Source organism: Bombina bombina, chromosome 5 (assembly GCF_027579735.1).
Source record: "Bombina bombina isolate aBomBom1 chromosome 5, aBomBom1.pri, whole genome shotgun sequence".
NCBI lineage: Eukaryota > Metazoa > Chordata > Amphibia > Anura > Bombinatoridae > Bombina > Bombina bombina.
In genome coordinates, this window is record NC_069503.1 from 408,753,708 (window position 1) to 408,769,759 (window position 16,052).

At 40.3% G+C, this 16,052-nt stretch overlaps 1 protein-coding gene across 1 annotated transcript in view; it reads left to right on the top strand.

Annotated features, from left to right (window-relative positions):
- CMC1 (C-X9-C motif containing 1) overlaps positions 1-16,052 on the top strand; it is a 175,857-nt gene that overhangs the window by 96,079 nt on the left and 63,726 nt on the right. The window lies entirely within an intron of this gene.

The window sequence follows — 16,052 nt, forward strand, 5'->3', positions numbered from 1 at the left end:
AAAAAGTTTCTTAAAGGGACATGAAACATTTCAGGATTCAGACAGAACATACCATTTTAAACAACTTTCCAATTTGTTTTTATTATCCAGTTTGCTACATTCTTTTGGTATATTTTGCTGAAGGATCAGTTATGCACTACTGTCCACAGCAAAACTAATTTTGGAGGTGGAAACGTCACCTCATTGAAAAAATAGCATTTTGCCTTGAGCGGCCAGAGGTGCATAAACTCTCTGCAAATAGTTACTTTCAGCATTAAAGGGACATTGTACACTAGAAGTTTCTTTGCATAAATGTTTTGTTGATGATCCATTTATATTGCCCATCTGGGGGTGTTTTTGTAAAAATGTATGTATAGTTTTGCTTATTTTTAAATAACATTGTGCTGATGTTCAGACTCCTAACCAACCCCAAAGTATCAGATGTATACTGATGTCTACAGATTTCCGCTTGCTCCTGTTTGTATAATGGATCTTTTCATATGCAGGGGAGTGGGGCGTGTCTGCTCTTCCTGCTTTCTCAGCTTATTTCCATGCATGTCCCAGCCTAACCTCATCAGTGCTAAATTGGGAGCTTTAAGTAAGTTTTTAAAAGGTCTTACACTGGATTTTTATATCAGAATCTGTGCATATTCTTCTTTATAGTAGTGTCTATTGCATGCAGTTATATGAAAACTGGAGTATACTGTACCTTTAAAGGGACACTCAGGTTTTATTAAAAATTCATGATTCAGATACAGCATGTAATTTTAAACAACTTTCCAATTTACTTCTATTAAAAAAAATGTGCAGTCTTTTATATTTACACTTTTTGAGTCACCAGCTCCTACTGAGCATGTGCAAGAACTCTGACTATATGTATATGCATTTGTGATTGGCTGATTGCTATCACATGGTATAGGGGGAGTGGAAGTATACATAACTTTGAAATGTGTTAGAAAATAATCTATTACTAATTTGAAACTCAGAGTAAATGCTATTGTATTGTCTTGTTATCTTGCATTTGCTGATTATGCAAATCTACTGTGTTTACTGGTCCTTTAAGTATTTTATATTTCATGAATGAAAGTCCCCTTTATTTGTAGCACTGGTAAATCCTATTGTTTCAAAAATGCTAGGATTTAAGATCACTTTAACACATTAGCTAAGTCAATGTTCAGCCACCAATCTGCAGATAGCACCCATTAGTGCATAGCTTCTCCTGAGCCTACATATCTATGCAAAAAAAACAAGGCAAATTAGGTAATAAAAGTAAAGTGGAAAGTGGTTTATTACTGTATGTTATATCTGAATCATCAAATAAATATATGGGGGTTTTGTGTTCCTTTAAAAACAGAAACAGGCTATAAGGGGTACAAAAATCTAATTAACATTGGCTGCAATACAGCCTTCATGGGTGGTTAAAATAATGAGGCTAGAAGCCTTAGCTTTTCTAGTAAAGCTTGTGGCAATGCTGCAGCTGAGAATTTTGTCAATGGGATTGGCCTGATTTAGGACAACTTCTCCAGAGGGACATGTAGTTTGAAATATAGCTAATGTTCTTTAAATGTGTACATTTATTTTCCATTTACCTACCTGGTTGTGACCATAAACTCAGGTACTCTTACTAAAAGGGAAACTGCACTTTAACTTTTTCTCCTCTTAAAGGGACAGTCAACACCAGAATTGCTGTTGTTTAGATAGATCATCCCAGTTTTGCATAACTAACACAGTTATAATAGTGCACGTTTTACCTCTGTAATTACCTTGTATCTAAGCCTCTGCAGACTGCCCCCTTATTTCAGTTATTTTGACAAACTTTCATTTTAGCAGTGCTCACTCCTCTGTAAATTTACGTGCATGAGCTCAATGTTAGCTATATGAAACACATGAACGAACACCCTCTAGTGGTGAAAAACTTTCAAAAATGCATTTAGATTTGAGGCGGCCTTCAAGGTCTAAGGAATTAGCATATGGACCTCCTAGGTTTAGCTTTCAACTAACAATACTAAGCGAACAAAGCAAAATTAGTTATAAAAGAAAATTGTAAAGTTGTTTAAAATTACATGCCCTATCTGAATCATGAGTTTTTTTTTTTTTTTTTTAGACTTGACTGTCCCTTTAATGGGCTCCATTTAACAAGCAGGGATAGCTGCTTCGAAGCCGCAGCGGTTCAGGCTTTTTCTTGCTCAGTGGATTGTGCATTATTAACTGCGAGCAGTGTACTGCTGCTCGCTCGCCACAAGCCTGGGCAGACAAGGTTCAAGACCGCAAACCTTGGCCGCCAGGCCTTTGATAAATGGAGCCCTATGTGTTCCCAATGATCCATTTTACCTGCTATAGTCTGTGCTATTGTTTAGAAATAATGCTTTACCTTCACTTTGTCATTTGAAATGGCTGCTTTGCCTGTTGAAACTGCCGTCTATACTGAAAATTTCTGTACTGCATTACTGGCTACAGGAAAATTATTAATATTAAATGTTAAAGTTGATCACCGGCATGCTAGGGGAAGAGTTGACTCATTTTGAAAAGGGGAGTCTGCCCTTTCAAATTAGAGGTAATTTGTGCCACTAGAACAAACAGCAGGTGTTTTATTGATTAACTGTATCTTCCAGGTGCATGAGACTCGCCATGGGTTAAACCAGTGATTTTCAACCACTGTGCCACGGCACACTAGTGTGCCGTGAGAGATCATCAGGTGTGCCGCCGTGAATTGGTCCCTTCTTGCTTAAGTGCACTCCTGAAGCGGAACAGAAGCTGGTAGCTGCTGCTACCCTACACACTAATCCAGACACGCAGGGACTCTCTCAACTCCCACACAGTTCTCCGGAGGGTCTGGGCTCCACTCCGGAGATTTCACTAACCTTACAAAAGTTCCTATCAAGGAGATCTAAACAAGAGAAAACCCGTCAATCCAGTGCGCATGTATTTGAAGGCATCTACTACAATAGCCACGAGGACTACTGAGAGATCTAATAAAAAGATATACGACACTCCGGAGGGTCTGGGCTCCACTCCGGAGGTCAAGCGAACAGCTGCAGTCCTTTTTCTTCTCCCCCCCCCCCCCTGTTGTGGAGGCCTGTTAGTGCCGGGGGTCGACAGTTAACATATCACCGCGGCCTACTCTGAGGCCTAAGAGCCTACATTCACTTGTTCCCAAGCTTCCGAACGGGGTAACTGGCCAGGACGTACATGTTACTTACCGGAGTCTGGATTGATAGTCGCCTTGAAGAATATAGGAGAGTGGGCCAAAGTGGCAGGAACAGCCGCCATTTTCTTTCTGTGTCATGCGGAGGTCTTTTGATCAATTGCGGCCTACACACTCCGACAGTCACAGTTTTACAGATCCACTTACCTCCCCTTCCTGGATTCTCAAGCCCAGGGAGATTTGCCCTGGATATTAATTATATAATTTCAGCATAGAGAAGAATACATCTGCTTTAACTGGGTGAGACCTTTCTGTTTACCATCATATGCATTTTATGCCATTTGCTCTCCTGGCTTAACTTTTGTAATTTTTCAGTTTACTCTCATCATTGCCTGATTGCCAAGCCCTGATGCTCTTTTGTGGGACCCATATTTATGCTTATCCTACACTGATTGTGAAACTCTTATACTTGTACCCCCAAGGCTTAGGGACTTTAACAGTAGGATCACTTGGGCCCCAGTAGTTTCTGCTTTTGGGCTCAATACTTGTGCACTGCTTACTGCCCTAACAAGCGGAACTTTTACTTGCATGGAACTACTGCATATCACCTAAGAATTTATTTTCATCACTGGTATCCCCCTAACAGCCTCAATACATGGAACTTTTGATTGTTATTATTGTGCCTCTAGCTTTGGCAATATAGTTGTAATGACTGTCATGCTAATAAAGCTTAATTGAATTTAATTGAATTGACTAAATTGTTTATATACATACATACATATGCCTGTTTTACTGCACAAGTGGCTCTCTGAGCTTCCAGATGTTCAGTCTTTTGTTAAGGCTCTGATAAGGATCAGACCTGTGTTCAGATCTTCGGCTCCTCCTTGGAGTCTGAATCTGGTTCTTAAGGTTTGTTAAAGGGCTCCTTTTGAGCCTATGCATGAAATTGACATTAAGTTGTTGTCCTGGAAGGTTCTTTTTCTACTGACTATTGCTTCTGCACGCAGAGTTTCAGAGATTGCCGCTATGCAATTTGAGCCTCTTTATCTGGTGTTCCATTCTGATAAGGCTGTCCTATCTACTAAGTTAGGGTTTCTTTCTAAGGTCGTGTCAGACCGCAACATCAATCAATTCCCTTTTTATGATGATCTGTGATGTGACTAATTCCACTATGCACTTTATTGTGTATATTTTTAATTATTGTATATTTTTAATTACTTTATTGTATATGTATTGTATGTGTCAGGATGTTCCGTCAAGATCTAATTGCTGACCTACACATCATCGCTACCTCAGGACCAGTTTGCTATCTGTATATATGGCAGTTGTTCTTTATGTTATGACACATAACACAATAGTGGGTGTGTACTGATACTACGGGCCGACTGGCCAGGAGGTTGGTGTGATTGAGTAGGCATGCCTTTTTATATCTGGGAGATTATAGCGACATATTGTTAGCGTTGTTAATAATTCCTATTATGTATTGCATCTAATATTATATATCATTGTATTTTATGTTATTAAGTGTACTAACAGGCTCCTCCGTGTTCATGGTGTCATTGTGCACACTTCACTTTTTATCCCGCACCGGTCTGTCATAAGTATGTATTGGATCTGATCCTGACATGGTAATGTTTAACGTATTGGTAGGTGTGTCACGACACTGTGAGCAGATTGGTTAAGGGGCCTGTTATATCGAGCAAGTAGTTTGTTTTTATTCACATTTACAGCCTGATGAAACAGCATTTGTTGCTGCCGAGAAACGCGTTGCTGTCATTCCAGTGTGTTTAAATAAATATCACACTTTTTAATATTACTACTTGCTCCGACTCTTTTACCGGTGGGTCCACGGACTTCTGTGAGCCTGTCACTATCCAGACGCTGCCCTCCTATGCCGGGCCGGTGTTGGCTGCATCTCTCCATCTAAGTTGATGTTGGTGCTGGTCTAGGCGTTCCTCCTAAGTCTTTCGGGCGACGATTTGGTCCCGTGCTGCCCGACTAGGCACTTGTTTGTGCCGCCACACTTGTGAGTAGTTAGTTTGGAGGGGGTACTCTCTCTCTGACTCCTTGTCCCTGACGTTACTACTCTATGTTGCCTCTTTTATTTCTAAAGCAACATCAATCAAGAGATTGTGGTTCCTTCCTTGTGTCCTAATCCCTCTTCTTTGAAGGAACGTTTGCTTCATAATTTGGATGTGGTTCGAGCCTTGAAGTTCTATCTTCAGGCTACTAAGGATTTTAGGCAAACTCCTTACTTGTTCGTTGCCTATTCTGGGAAGCGTAAGGAGCAGGTCTCTGTGACTTCCTTGTCTTTTTGGTTAAAGGGACACTGAACACAAATTTTTTTCTTTTGTGGTTCAGATAGAGCATGCAACTTTAAGCAACTTTCTAATTTACTCCTATTATAAAATTTTCTTCATTCTCTGAACTAAAAATTAGCTGGCTTCTTAGCTTAGATGCCTTCTTTTTCAAATGAAGATAGCAAAAGAACGAATAAAAATGTATAATAGGAGTTAATTAGAAAGTTGCTTAAAATTGCATGCTCTATCTGAATCACACAAGAAAAAAAAATTGGGTTCAATGTCCCTTTAAGGAGTGTTATCCGCTTAGCTTATGAGACCGCGGCACATAAACCTCCTCAGAGAATTACAGCTTATTCTACTAGAGCTGTGGCTTCCTCTTAAGCCTTTAAAAACAAGGCCTCTATGGATCAGATTTGTAAGGCGGCTACTTGGTCCTCCTTACATACTTTTTCTAAATTTTACAAGGTTGATATTTTTGCTTCAGCTGAAGCAGCCTTCGGGAGAAAGGTTTTGCAGGCTGTGGTGCCCTCAGATTAAGCTCTGCCTCTCTTTTTGTCCCTCCCGTTATCATTCAGTGTCCTCTAGAGCTTGGGTATAAGTCTCCCAACAGTAAGGAATGATGCCGTGGACCCTCCTTATATTAAGAAGGAAAACATAATTTATGCTTACCAGATAATTTAATTTCCTTCTGTATAAGGAGAGCCAACGGCCCCTGCTCATGTTCTCCGATGGGCGGCCTCCTAAACTATATTTTTCTTCTGGCACCTTTTATACCCTGATATTTCTCTTACTGTTCCTTGTTCCCTCAGGAGAATGACTGGGGATGGGGGAAGTGGGAGAGGTATTTAAGCCTTTGGCTGGGGTGTCTTTGCCTCCTCCTGGTGGCCAGGTTCAGTATTTCCCAGCAGTAAGGAATGATGCCGTGGACTCTCCTTATACAGAAGGAAATTAAATTATCTGGTAAGCATAATTTGTTTCTGCCTGTGCACAAAATTATTATATTTAGAATATATATCTTCTTTTCTAGGGATCACATATATGTGAGCTACATTACCTCTAGTGGCCTATCATTATTTTACTACATTTATATTTTTTTATACAGACACACATGTACATACATAGTTATGTTATCACCCTGCAATGAATGTACATTCATTATACACAGAGCATTGCTTTTTGTCACTATTCTTAAGAATGCGTGCTGCTTTATCTTAGAGATTCTTCCTAGGACATCGCACCTTCAGCCAAACATGACTGGTGATTTAACAAGTGAGAGGGACCTCCTGATGTCTTTTACTAAATAAAAAAAAAGTCTTCACAAGCTTCAGAAGAAATGATTCTTTTACTGTGAGCTGCGCAGCAGTCGTTTGTCAGTAGGGACTTTATATTACAACTAAGCCTTCAGGTCAAGAACGTGGTATATTTATATCTAAAGGATGTGGTACAGACATCTAAATTTATATATAGTTTTACTTTTGTTTCCTGTTTGCTTCAACTTTTTTTATTTATATATTTATCTGCTCTTGTGTGTGAATCTGTAGTCACGTTGGTTCTCAACCTATACACAAGCATAAAACTTATACCTCAATCTTACTGCTTTAGGTTGATTTAAATCTTTCTATAGCATAAAACAGGTAAAACCACTTTTAGGAAAATAAATGTCTGTCTTAACATTATAAATAAAGTACCCCCCAGCATAATGCTAATTTATTTTAGTTATATAATTATTTGTAACTATCCACTTTCTAAACAAGGATCATTTGTGTATATGTAAAGGTAAGCCATTTTGAGTTGTCCAGGCTAGAAATATTAAAAAAAAATTAATAATAAAAAAACTTTTGTTGATTCAAATAACTCTCAAAGTTTTAAGAGGGTTTTTTTTAATTTACTTCTGGTTTCAAATTTAATTTGTTCTTTTGGTATTCTTTTCATTGAAAAGCATATCTAGGTAGGATCAAAAGCAGCAATGCACTACTGGGAGCTAGCTGGTGATTGGTGGCTACACACAAATGCCTCTTGTCATTGGCTCACAAGATTTGCTCAGCTACCTCCCAGTAGTGCATCACTACTCTGGAGCTGACTTTATTAATGTATTTAACATATTTTGGAGGGATAAACACATACTGATATGCACACAATGGTTCAATAATTAGTGCACTTATAGTTCCTTTAACCCCTTCCCGTCTGGGCTTATTTGTCTACATTGTAACAAAGTTCCGATGTAAACAAATAAGTAAAAATTGAAATCATCCGATCGTTAATGCGATCAAATGGCTAGGACGTTCCATGCCGTCCTAACAGCACTAAAGCCCAGCGCAATTAGGACGGCATGGAACTGCCTAATGGCTGGAAGGGCTTAAGTGGCAAATTTACTAAAATAAATCATGCTAAAGTGTTTTTTTTCTTAAAAATTTGTTTATTAAACTAATAATGTAAAGATTACTTGACACAGGTATAATTATGATAAATAATTTATATCTTAGTTACTAGTATCATTTAAAGTTGCTGTAAAATTACTACTGTCACATATTTTTAAAATGCACTAAAGTTATTCAAACCTTTTGATCTGTATCATTGTTAAAGCAACTCAAAACAGGTCTCTTGAACATTCAAATTGAAATATTTTATATTGCCTGAAAATACGTTTTTGTAATGTAATTTTTCATAAAATAAACTCCTAACTAAGGGGCACGCTTAAAGAGATATGAAATACATATTATTTCATGATTCAGCTCATACAATTTTAAACTACTTTCCAGATTACTTATGTTATAAAATTTGCTTCATTCTTTTGGTGTCCTTTGTTAAAGGGGTTTGAGTTTATGGGAAAAAAACTTTAACAAAAACGTTTATTTTTTGCACGCAATTAGAGTAAAGTAAATACAGTATTTAATGTTGAATTTTCAAAGAACCTGTTTTGTGTCCCTTTTAAAGTGCTTCATATTGTCTTGTTTTCAGAAAACAAAGTTTATGCTCCATATGTTAAATAAAAACAGTAACTGCTATACATGCCCAAATAGAAAGCTTTACACTAGCTCATACAAAATTTAATCTATTCCAGAAGAAAATAAATTTACTATATATAGAAAATCAATTCATCAGCTAACCCCACAGAAAGAATACCACGAGAACTAAGCAAATTAAATAACAGAAGTAAACTGGAAGGTTGTTTACAATTTCATGATCTATCTAAATCAGGGATGTCCAACTGACAGCCCAAGGGCTTCATGAGGTCCTATGTGCCATAATTTTTGTGGCCCAAGAAAATTAGAAATAAAAAGTATGTGCTTTGGGTGGCCAAAACTCAAAAGAGCCCTCCAAATCAGAGTACCTTGCAACCAATACCCATAGCCCCTATGCCACTGAACATTTTTAGGAAGTATAATATTAGTAGTTTGTCGGATCATAAATTTATATGCAGCCCTCCAGGCTTCTAAATTATTAACTCGTGGCCCCCATTTGTTATGCAATTGGCCATCCCAGATATAAACATAAAGCTTTATTTTTAGTTTACTTTCTCTTTAAATGGTGTGTGCTCAGCAGACTACTGCCTTTTTTAAATGAAAAAATAAATAAAATATAGCAATATCAGGGTTATTTAATAAATTTGAGATTTCAAATTTGGTTTTCTAAGTTAATATGACATTTCGTATTGAGACTGAACATTCTGAATATTGCACTGAATTCATAAGCAGTGTCAGCTGCTTGAATTTATTTAGCATTTGTATAGCATTAATAGATGGATACAGTAATTCAGGCTCTGAATATCCATTTCAGCATTATAATAATGCATTGAAGTTCAAAATAAGCTTTGTGATAAATGAAATTGAATACTAATTGATAACTAAAGTCTGCAAGCGCATTCATGCTGGAAGAACCATCTTGTAATAAAGAATTCTAATTACAGAGGTAGAATCTCATTGTACATAGCAGTGTATTTTAAAGACAGGGCTAAAACTGATCTGAAATTAATGCCAGAATCATCATCATTAATGGAAGCTAGTGTAAACTTTTTTTAAAGGGACATTAAACACTTTGAGACGATAATATAAAATGATAAATCGTATATATATATATATATAAAAGAAACTCTTCGATATACTTTAATTATTTATTGCACCCCCTTTTCCTGTAATTCCATTCTGAAATTGTGAGCTTTTCAGTTCCTGTTACAAATGGAAGTGCAGAACGCTGTTATATTCCATACAGCCATTGGCTGCACACTCTGGTGACCTATTTATTGCTGTCCCTAATTGGCAACAGCAGAGAAGGTAACCTAAGTTACAACATGGCAGCTCCCATTGTTTCATAGACACTAAAAATCTACACATCTTTTTTTTCACTATTTAAACAACTGATGAAACTTTAAAAAATACATCTAGTTTTATTCTCAGACTAATATTTTCTTTGCATTATTCTATCTAGCATTTATTTAGTGTTTAATATCTCTTTAAAGAAAATAATAAAGTAAGGCTTAATGGTTACAGTAATATTTAGTATATTGATTTGAGTCTTGAAGCTTCACCGTTTTCATGGTTAACATATTAGAATTACATTTAGGTTTATGTACTCAAAAGATTTAAGAGTAGAAAGTAATACAGAGGGAAACAACCGTCTGGATAAACAAAAATAAAAAGGTATTCCTTCTCTGTGTGTTATATGGTAATATAAATCAACACACACATGGGTTTAAATACATCCTCAAAAAAAATGAATGACCTTACATCCAGTGAAGGTTCAAAATTTTGTTTTCTTTTACAAGATATGACGAGTCTGCGAATTTCATCCTTACTTATGGGATATCGCCTCCTGGTCAGCAGGAGGAGGCAAAGAGCACCACAGCAGAGCTGTATATATAGCTCCTCCCTTCCCTCCCACCCCAGTCATTCTCTTTGCCTGTGTTAGTGATAGGAAGAGGTAAAGTGAGGTGTTAGTTTAGATTCTTCAATCAAATGTTTATTATTTTTAATGTGGTGCCGCTGAGTACTACTTTGTGCTGGGGTATAGCCTAGACCAAATCACTCTCTTCAGTAAAAAGAGAAGCATTTGGTGTCTTTCAAGCAATTAATTTTTCAAGCCATACATTTCTTCTATATATTCCAGCCAAGTCCGCCTGGAGACCCAACCAGGCTTGGAACAAGGGTAAGCAACCCAAGAAGCCCGCTGCTGCTCCCAAGACAGCATGAAGGGGCGGCCCCCGATCCGGGACCGGATTTAGTAGGGGGCAGATTTTTTCTCTTTGTCCAGGCTTGGATAAGAGATGTTCAGGATCCCTGGACACTAGAAATTGTGTCGCAAGGGTATCAGTTGGAGTTCAAACATTCCTTCCCAAGGGGAAGGTTTCTTCTTTCACGATTGTCTGTAGACCAGATAAAAAGGGAGGCATTCTTACGTTGTGTAAAAGACCTCTCCACTTTGGGAGTAATTTGCCCCTTTCCAATACAGGAATAGGGGCAGGGGTTTTACTCGAATCGTTTTGTGGTTCCCAAGGGAACGTTCCGACCCATTTTAGATCTCAAGAGTCTAAACAAGTTCCTCAGAGTTCCATCCTTCAAGATGGAGACTATTCGGACAATTCTTCCATTGATCCAGGAGGGTCAATATTTGTCTACAGTGGACTTCAAGGATGCATATCTTCATATTCCTATCCACAGAGATCATCACCAGTTCCTGAGGTTTGCCTTTCTGGACAAACATTTTCAGTTCATGGCCCTTCCCTTCGGGCTGGCCACGGCACCCAGGATCTTCACGAAGGTTCTAGGGTCTCTGCTGGCGGTTATCTCAGGCCACGGGGAATTGCAGTGGTGCCTTATCTGGACGATATTCTGATCCAGGCGTCGTCTTATCAGCTGACAAGGTCTCATACCGACATTGTTCTATCCTTTCTAAGGACTTACGGGTGGAAGGTGAATCTAGAAAAGAGTTCACTAGTTCCACAGACTAGGGTTCCTTTCCTGGGAATTCTAATAGACTCTATATCCATGAAATTCTTTTTGACGGAAGTCATAAAGTTAAAGATTCTGAATACATGCCCATTCCTTCAGCCCAATCCTCGACCATCAGTGGCTCAGTGCATGGAGGTAATTGGATTGATGGTGGCGGCAATGGACATCATTCCGTTTGCTCGTTTTCATCTCAGTCCTGAGCATGCTCAGACAGTGGAATGGAGATTATGCAAATTTGTCTCCTCAGATAGATCTGGATCAGGAGACAAGGGACTCTCTTCTTTGGTTGTTGTCGCCGGATCATCTGTCCCAAGGGACGTGTTTCCGTAGCCCTCACGGGTGATAATGACAACAGACGCTAGTCTACTAGGATGGGGTTCAGTCTGGAATTCCCTGAAGGCTCAGGGTGTGTGGACTTGGTCAGAGTCTCTACTTCCAATCAATATTCTGGAGTTGAGAGCAATATTCAATGCACTTCAGGCTAGGCTTCAGTTGGCTATGGCCAAATTCATCCGATTTCAGTCGGACAACATCACGACTGTGGCTTACATCAATCATCAGGGAGGAACAAGGAGTTCCTTAGCGATGACAGAAGTATCCAAGATAATTCGGTGGGCGGAGGCTCACTCTTGTTATCTGTCAGCAATCTACATCCCAGGAGTGGACAACTGGGAAGCGGATTTTTTGAGCAGACAGACGTTTCATCCAGGGGAATGGTAACTCCATCCGGAGGTCTTTGCCACCCTGATTCTCAGATGGGGCAGACCGGAGCTGGATCTTATGGCATCTCATCAGAATGCCAAGCTCCCGAGATACGGATCCAGGTCCAGGAATCCTCAGGCCGAACTGATAGATGGCTTGGCAGTGCCTTGGTCGTTCAACCTAGCTTATGTATTTCCACTGTTTGCTCTCCTTCCCCGGGTGATTACCCGGATCAAGCAGCAGAGGGCTTCTGTGATTCTCATCACTCCTGCGTGGCCTCGCAGGACTTGGTATGCCGATCTGGTGGACATGTCATCTCTGCCACCGTGGAAGCTTCCATTGAGGCAGGACCTTCTCATTCAGGGACCCTTCCATCATCCAAATCTAGTTTCTCTGCAGCTGACTGCTTGGAGATTGAACGCTTGATTTTATCTAAGCGAGGGTTCTCTGATTCGGTCATTGATACCTTGATCCAGGCACGTAAGCCTGTTACTAGAAAGATTTACCATAAGATATGGCGTAAATATCTTTATTGGTGCGAATCCAAGGGCTACTCATGGAGTAAGATTAGGATTCCTAGGATTTTATCTTTTCTCCATGAAGGATTGGAGAAAGGGTTATCAGCAAGTTCCTTTAAAGGGACAGCTTTCTGCTTGATCTATTTTGCTACACAAACGTCTGGCAGATATTACGGATGTTCAATCTATTTGTCAGGCTCTGACTAGAATCAGGCCTGTGTTTAGACCTATTGCTCCTCCTTGGAGTTTGAATTTAGGACTTAGGGCTCGATTTATCAAGCCTCTACGGCAGCAAGTTCTCTAAAGAACTTGCTCGCCGTGATTTATCAAGCAGCGGTCACCAGACCGCTGCTTCCCTAACATCTACGCCACCTCTATTGTGGCGAAATTCGAGTCCGACCGAGGAGATTGACAGCTCCTGCCCGTGGGTGATTGGCTGTGCGCGGGCAGGGGAGTATACGCGCCCCTGTACGCCTCAGCGTTAATAAATCTAGCCCTTAAGGTTCTTCAAGGGGTTCCGTTTGAACCTATGCATTCCATAGATATTAAATTGTTATCTTGGAAAGTTTTATTTTTGGTTGCTATTTCTTCTGCTCGCAGAGTTTGAGCTTTCGCCATTACAATGTGATTCTCCTTACCTTATTTTTCATTCCGATAAGGTAGTGTTAAGTACCAAACCTGGTTTTCTTCCTAAGTTTTTTTCCAACAAAAACATTAATCAGGAAATTATTGTTCCTTCATTGTGTCCTAATCCCTCTTCTAGGAAAGAGCTTCTGTTACATGACTTGGACGTGGTCCGTGCCCTGAAATTTTACTTGCAGGCGACTAAAGAATTTCGTCAATCATCATTATTTGTTGTTTTTTTCTGGAAAATGTAGGGGCCAGAAAGCTACGGCTACCTCTCTTTCTTTTTGGCTGAAGAGTATCATCCGTCTTCTCCTCTAGAGCAGTGATGTTTTGGGGCTGTCGCTGGGCAACGCAGACTTTGAACTCCCTCCAAAGGTTCTCTATGGGGTTGAGATCTGGAGACTGGCTAAGCCACTCCAGGACCTTGAAATGCTTCTTACGAAGCCACTCCTTTGTTGCCCGGGCGGTGTGTTTGGGATCATTGTCACGCTGAAAGACCCAGCCACGTTTCATCTTCAATGCCCTTGCTGATGGAAGGAGGTTTGCGCTAAAAATCTCACGATACATGGCCCCATTCATTCTTTCATGTACACGGATCAGTCGTCCTGTTCCCTTTGCAGAGAAAGAGTTTCAAAGCATGATGTTGCCACCCCCATGCTTCACAGTAGGTATGGTGTTCTTTGGTTGCAACTCAGCATTTCTACCAACAGTTCTACTTTGGTTTCATCTGACCATATGACATTCTCCCAATCTGCTTCTGGATCATCCAAATGCTCTCTAGCATACTTCAGATGGGCCCGGACATGTACTGGCTTAAGCAGGGGGACACGTCTGGCACTGCAGGATCTGAGTCCCTGGCGGCGTAGTGTGTTACTGATGGTAGCCTTTGTTACGTTAGTCCCAGGTCTCTGCAGGTCATTCACTAGGTCCCCCCGTGTGGTTCTGGAATGTTTGCTCACCGTTCTTGTGATCATTTTGACCCCACGGGTGAGATCTTCGTGGAGCCCCAGACCGAGGGAGATTATCAGTGGTCTTGTATCTCTTCCATTTTCTAATTATTGCTCCCACAGTTGATTTCTTCACCCCAAGCTGCTTGCCTATTGCAGATTCAGTCTTCCCAGCCTGGTGTAGGTCTACAATTTTGTTTCTGATGTCCTTCAACAGCTCTTTGGTCTTCACCATAGTGGAGTTTGGAGTGTGACTGTTTGAGGTTGTGGACAGGTGTCTTTTATACTGATAACAAGTTCAAACAGGTGCCATTAATACAGGTAATGAGTGGAGGACAGAGGAGCCTCTTAAAGAAGAAGATACAGTTCTGTGAGAGCCAGAAATCTTGCTTGTTTGTAGGTGACCAAATACTTATTTTTCCACCATAATATGCAAATAAATTATTTCCAAATCAGACAATGTGATTGTCTGTCTGGATTTGTTTCCACATTTTGTCTCTCATAGTTGAGGTATACCTATGATGAAAATTACAGGCCTCTCTCATCTTCTTAAGTGGGAGAACTTGCACAATTGGTGACTGACTAAATACTTTTTAGCCCCACTGTATCTCCTGAGGGAGGTTATTGAACAGGGTTTTTTTTTTAATCATGTTTGTTATATAATTCAACCTGCTTATGTGTAGTGTAATTAGGGCTCATGGCTTGTGGAACATAACGGCTTTTGGAAAGTGATGCGACCTTTCGGTCGGGCGCATTTTTTTTGCACTATACGGTTCACCTGGTGACCGGGCATGGTCACGTTTTTAGGTTCCATTTCTGCTTTCCTGACCGTGTGGCGACGGAGAAATTCTGGTCTGCTGGTGTCTGGTTCATAGGAGGTGGTAAGTGCCCCAGCCATTGTGGGTGTCAGGTGCCCTTTAGATTTTTTTTAGTCCACTCTTTTGTATTCAATATCCTAGTTATGGAGGAGTCTGATATTGTGGAGACGGACGTCTCTGTTTCAATTTCTACTCCTTGCACAGGATGCGTATTGCCCCGGATGATACTAGCCTATCAGTTATGTTCTGAATGCCGTCATAGAGTGCTCAATTCCTCGGGATCGGGGAATCAAGGGCCACTGAGCTATCCGCCTCTGGGGCTTCTGTCCTCTGAGTGGCGAGTTCCCTTCCACCATCTCTTACTACACTTGCAGGTAACCCAGACTTTGCTTATCCTTCTCGGGAAGGTGGCTTGTTCCCACCGGGAGTTTCGACACAATGTCGCATGTTCATTATTTTGACGCTGGCGAATCTGCTTCAAATAGTGTTCGTGTTCCATTATCCGGGGCTCCTCAGGCATGGGATGGCCTGTTCAGCTCTCTGGGGGAACGACTGTCCCTGAGGCTTCAGGGGGTCAACCTTCAGGGCCGGAGTCGTCTTTTGCTCCGGCGGGGTATGCTGTGCTTTTCGATATAGACTGGCACGCCTTTGTGTTCTATTGGGGCACGCTTTGGCGTAGTCTTCTTCTTCGAATAGCTTTCAGTAATAGATATAAGGGGATGAAGTATTCCTCTTATAGGCTTATTTGTTAAGTATCGTTTTTCCAGTTCTGAGCTTGGTAGAACAGGGTCCCTGTTGAGGCGTCTGTTCTTATTGGACGATAACCTACGTGTCGCCTTTTTTATTCACTCCGGTTAGGATGTTTGTGTTTTGATTACAGCTCATGTTTGTTTTATATTTCCTTCGGGAATTTTATTTTCTGAAATAGATACTTGCGACCGTTTGATCGCACTGTTTACTTCCACGGAAGTTTGTTCTAGAATGTTTATCTGCCGTTTATTCTCCCTCTGGGGGTGAAATATGAGGCCTTGGGTCCTTGGTTGCAGGCTAGTCCTGCTTGTGTTCAGA